Source organism: Nerophis lumbriciformis, linkage group LG05, assembly GCF_033978685.3.
Source record: "Nerophis lumbriciformis linkage group LG05, RoL_Nlum_v2.1, whole genome shotgun sequence".
Classification (NCBI taxonomy): domain Eukaryota; kingdom Metazoa; phylum Chordata; class Actinopteri; order Syngnathiformes; family Syngnathidae; genus Nerophis; species Nerophis lumbriciformis.
In genome coordinates this window covers 38,455,071-38,460,764 of record NC_084552.2, presented here as the reverse complement: position 1 = coordinate 38,460,764, position 5,694 = coordinate 38,455,071, and the positions used below count along the sequence as shown (strand labels likewise).

At 37.0% G+C, this 5,694-nt stretch overlaps 2 long non-coding RNA genes across 2 annotated transcripts; both read right to left on the bottom strand.

The window, feature by feature from the left end:
- Positions 1–1,292: 1,292 nt before the first annotated feature.
- On the bottom strand, positions 1,293–2,127 carry LOC133605733 (uncharacterized). The gene is made up of 3 exons (XR_009815176.2): positions 1,980–2,127; positions 1,759–1,855; positions 1,293–1,322 (listed from the first exon to the last, which is right to left on the bottom strand). It is a non-coding gene; the product is annotated as an uncharacterized lncRNA (long non-coding RNA).
- Positions 2,128–2,162: 35 nt separating this feature from the next.
- On the bottom strand, positions 2,163–3,361 carry LOC140678803 (uncharacterized). Its single transcript, XR_012050416.1, has 3 exons — positions 3,307–3,361; positions 2,506–2,622; positions 2,163–2,422 (listed from the first exon to the last, which is right to left on the bottom strand). It is a non-coding gene; the product is annotated as an uncharacterized lncRNA (long non-coding RNA).
- Positions 3,362–5,694: the final 2,333 nt, after the last annotated feature.

The following is a 5,694-nucleotide window of genomic DNA, read 5'->3' as shown; positions in this document are numbered from 1 at the left end:
TGTTGCCTAGATCTAACTCAATAAAAATAAGACAACATTTTCCAAGCAATTTTTGTTAGTTTAGTCAACTAATTGGTATTTTGAGTAAGTAGAACTTAATAATATGCATTTCGATTTATGCAAAAAGATTAAGTTGCGTTTACAGAAAAAGCCGAGAAATTGAGTAAAATCAATGTAAAAAAAACATCAGCATATTAAACACACAAGACTTAATTAAAATAAGTAACATTTAAATGAAAAAATAATTTTTGTACTCAATTTTATTAATTTTGACCAACTTACCCTTTCTTTGTTTTGAAAATGGAAACTGCTTAAAATAATTACTTATAATAATAATAAAAAAATCAAGACATATCAAATTCCAACCTTTATTAAATCATTACCATATAAAAACAGTGGCAATGAGCTGGACAGTATGAACAGTCAACATCCATATTATACAAGAATGCATGACCTCAACTTTTTAAAGTGCTGTATAGAACACCTTCACAGTAGTTTTCTTTTTCTAACCGTATACATATTAAAACATTTTCACAAGCCATATCCAAACCTGTCAATAAGCTGGACAGTATTAACAGTCAAGAACATCAGTATTTAGTGCATAAAAGAATGCATGACCTCAGCATCTCAAGTTTTACTTAGAACATTCACAGTATAGTTTCTTGCTAAAACAATTTAATATTAAGATTATCTGTACTTCTGTAACAATTCACAAGCAGAACACCTTCACTGTAGTGTCTTTCAGTGTGTATATTTTGAAACATTTGAACTTAAAAAACTCACAGATCCCTCCTTCTGACCAGCTGGAGCTTCACAGTGGGGCAATTTAGTGTGTATAAAACATAAAAAAAACTTAATTTACACACCAGAAACGATGACCTGGAGCTTTGTATAAAACCTGAACAGGACAAACCCTTACAACATTCTGAAGAATTCCACTCAATGAACAATGTATAATGATTTTGAACAGACACAAGAAAATAGCTGTTCAAAAGTGCAAGCTGACAGTCATGGCTCACTGCCTAAGCTAGAAGCTTGTTTTTGAGAGTCATGAATTTGGGGGTTGGTTTTGGGCGCAGTGTGTCAAGTCCCACAAAAAGTCTTTGAAACACCTCAAATGTTTTGGTAAGTTTGGATGGATACTCAAGATTAAGTGCATACGCCAACCCCAGAAGTAGGCAGCATGCTTTGGCCAGGTTTCCAAGATGAGTAAGGACTGGTACTCCCTCAATGATGATTCCTACTGCATTTGGCTCACGACAGATGTAGATGCTCATATTCTTCATTTCTAGGTCCTCATGAACAGTGGTCTCTGCAGTTCCCTTTGAGATACAAACACAGTCATTAAAAAAACAAACATCTAATTTCATATTTACAGTAATATAAGTTGTGTGATTTAATTCAGATGATTACTTTTGTGAAGACCATTTTGAAAACTTTTGAATTCTAATTTGAGATCTTGTACAGTAAACTTGGTACAATAGATGCATTTCCAGCCACATGTTTTTTATTGGCATTTCTAATTTGCATATAAAAAACCTGAATAGAACCACCAGAAATTTTTAGGGCAAACAGAAACAAGACAGAAAGGCATCACTCTGTGGTGCTATGCTAATTGGCTATCCTGGGGCTCTTGCCAACTAGCTGCATGCTGGACCTCCACCTGACAACTGCTGGTTCAGTCAGTTCACATAAAAGTAAACCCAATTTAAGCTTGTACATCAGACTGATCCAAACCTGCTTTTAAACAATACTTACAGTAGTCAGAGATTAGCTCCTGTCCACTCTCTCCCATGTACTCTATGAGGCATCTCACAGTCACATCTCTCTTCTTCACTGCAGAGGCACTTGGGTCCTAGAGTTAAGAGAAGAATAATAAATAAATGAATTTTGTTGGCAATTTTACTCCAAATCTGTGATACCGTTATTAGAGCATAATTACAGATTCAGTTTAAACTTTTAAACCACTTTTAACCCACCTGTGTCAGTTCCATCAACAAGTTCTTGATGCGCTGCAGTCACTCCTCCTTTTGCACTGAAGAGCTCCAGGAGTTTTGGAGTGTACCTGTCCAGTTGGGACATAAATGTTGATTCCAGTGGAACAGCAGTGCACCTTCGGAACGCTTCATTAATCTGTAAAACAGCAAATGTTGACCGTTACTGATATTAAGGGTATTCGTATACATTTTCAGGCAAAAAGTGAGTCTAGTATGTCATGTCCAAGTCACAATGGAAACTTGGTCAGGAAAAATAGAATGATAATAGAATAGAATAGAATAGAAGATGTTCTACGAGTCGGTGGTGGCAGGCGCCTTCTTGTACACCATGGCCTGCTGGGGCAGCGGGCTGAGCGCGAGGGACGCAAACAGACTGGACAAGTTGGTAGAGAAGGCCAGTAACGTGGTGGGAGTGGAGCTAGACTCTCTGGCGGTGGTGTCAGAGAGGAGAAGTCTAGCATCTTGACAGATGAGAGCAAAGGGATGTATAAGAGCATGGGCAACCTACATGAATGCAAGGCAAAGAATGGCTGTGTCCAAAGGTCCCATGGTGCAGTCTGTAATGCTTTAAAATGTCACTCTTGGTTGGTACAACAGTGCTGCACAACTTACAGGGCCATCCCATCTGTCATTGGAGAGAGAGAACAAAAAAGACAAGTTATGGTTCATGTCTAACCTCTTGGATATATAAGCCTGATGAGAGCCCTTTTATATCTGTTTTTTTACACCCTAATATACTCATTTGCAGTATTTCCTCTAGATTTTTTTGTAGCCCTGGTGGTCTAAGTTGGTAACCTAGCAACAGTAGGGGGTCCGGGGGCATGCCCCCACGGAAGAAAAATTTGAAAATTTACCCTTTAAATGGTGACTACTGGTGAGATTTTTTGGGGGGGGCGGGGGGGGGGGGATGTTGAGATTGAGACTTACACAATTCTTACAAGAGTAGCGTTTTGCCTAGGAGTGTGCATGGACAGCAGGTCTGAGGGGGCTTCAGATAGCTCTGTCAAGTGTACCTAGCTAGCTGCTAGCAACTTTGAATGCAAGCTAGTTAAGCAGCTTTAATGTGGCAGCTTATAAACTGAAGAATAAAATATTAAACTACCACGCAAAGAAAACGCTAATTATAAACTTCACAGCTATAAACAATGTTTGGTTGAAGTTAATGAGCTGTTGGAGGTAAGAGCACATTCGAAATGGCGGTCGGCGGGAAAAGTAGTAAACTAAATATAACATTGAACCATGCTTTTGAAAATGTATACATTTAAATCCTGGCAAATACTGACTTTTAACAATATAAATTGTTACTTACATGAGTTCGGTAAAGTGTTTTCCTTTGGCTCCGTGAAGAAACGCGTCTGGGCTTGTTCTTCCACAGCTGCATGCAGGTGGGCGGGTCCTGACGTTTTAGGTCTGATATAAACCTTTGAACTGAGTTTTGCTAAATCAATTTATTTTAGAAGTCCAATAAAATTAATTTTATCACATAAAAAATTAAGTTACGAAAATATTCACACTTTTTACTTAGAGATAACTCAAAAACTCTAAAAAATAAAAATAAATTGATTTATTGGAATAAATATACTTTTAAAAATAAAGTATAATGGACAATACCACTGAAAGAGTTTTTACAGTGTGGAGTGATTTTTGGTCCAGAACATATTTTGCTTTATTCATTATTGACGTATTTCTTTCCACGTTATGTTGTACATTTTTTAAATGAGATTTCCAGTTCATTCTCTCATCTATTATTACACGCAAAATGTAGTTTATTTTACTGTTTCATTGTCCGTCTATTTGTATTTGTGTTTGACTTTCTGCTTTACCAAATTGCATTATTTTTATTTTTAGTGAGATTCAAAGATGGTCCGTTTTTGTCAAACCATCTCTTTAACTTATCAATTCCATCTGTTATTATTTGTATTAGCTTCTCTGTGTTCTGTCTTGAACGAATCTAGACCTTGTTGTGTGTTTACCTCGCACAAGACACTGTAATCGGTGACTCTCCAGTGTTGTTTGAGAACCTTCCCTTCCTATACTTGTCTGCTTTCTGGGTGGTGGATTAAGCGATGTACAAGCTTGCCACAATTCTCGCAGGTGGAGCAGCCCCATGCTGCACAACATTTTACAATCATTGAGGAGATTGCCTGAAACCAAGTTGGACATACTCTCTTTATACACCACTCTGACTTTTCATATGTTCCACAGCTAAGTGTACCGTGCATGCGTTAGACTTCTCACAGCTTATTTGTAATATGTATGTTTGTTTGATGCTGTAAATTGAGACTATAAATGTATGCACACTAGGGTTATCCCGATATCAATATTTTAGTACCGGTACCGGTACCAAAATGTATTTCGATACTTTTCGGTACTTTTCTAAATAAGTGGTATCACAAAAAAATTGCATTGTTGGCTTTATTTTAACAAAAAATCTTATGGTACATTAAATATATGTTTCTTATTGCAATCAAAGAACAATTTTGGCCTGAAATAAAATAGTGAACATACTAGACAACTTGTCTTTTAGTAGTAAGTAAACAAACAAAGGCTCCTAATTAGTCTGCTGACATATGCAGTAACATATTGTGTCATTTATCATTCTATTATTTTTGTCAACATTATTAAGGACAAGTGGTAGAAAATGAATTATTAATCAACTTGTTCATTTACTGTTAATATCTGCTTACTTTCCGTTTGAACATGTTCTATTTACACTTCTGTTAAAATGTAATAATCACTTATTCTTCTGTTGTTTGGATGCTTTACATTAGTTTTGGATGATACCACAAATTTAGGTATCGATCTGATACCAAGTAGTTACAGGATCATACATTGGTCATATTCAAAGTCCTCATGTGTCCAGGGACATATTTCCTGAGTTTATAAACATAATATACATTTTAAAAAAAGGAAAAAAGATTTTGTGACGATAAAAAATATCGATGTAACCATAGTAGTATCGACTAAATACGCTCTTGTACTTGGTATCATTGCAGTGGATGTTAGGTGTGGCATTTGTTCACATTCAGGGTGCTAGCTTGCTGTTAGCGGTTAGCTATCGTATCCTCCTACTGTGTGTAGTGAAACATGTTTAGCTATTCCTCGTCCTGCAGGGATGATACTTGTAAGAAACGTACTTTATATGTCTCTTTGCAGGCGATGATTAGTGATTTAGAAGTAGCTAAAACACTGCCGACTGCGAATGGACGTTCGCAGCTAGCTAGCTAGCCATGCTTAAAGCATCTCTTCCTGAGGGCGTTACAGTGTTAAAGGTTCACCTTTATCTTTAGTTTTTTGACCAAAATGCGTCCGTTCTCCTTTTTCTGTCTACACACTGTGTCTGTTTGTAAGTACTCCGAGATTGTGCGCTGCCGAACATGCTCCTCTGCTCGCAAAAAGCAATGTCATGACGTGACGAAGCGCCATCTTGCCCGGGAACCGGTGCTTTTCAAAGTATAGTACCGTTTTTGATTCATTAGTACCGCGATACTATACCAGTACCGGTATACCGTACAACCCTAATGCACACTTTTGTTTATTACAGAACTCCATTCCATTCCTATATATGCATGTATTGTAGTGCTATCGACATCAGCCAAAATAAAGCCACTGAAGAATGTTTGTATTCTCATCGCTTCCTTTCATGTTCTGACCGACACATCATCATTCCTCTGGTTAGTCCTTTAAATGAATTAGC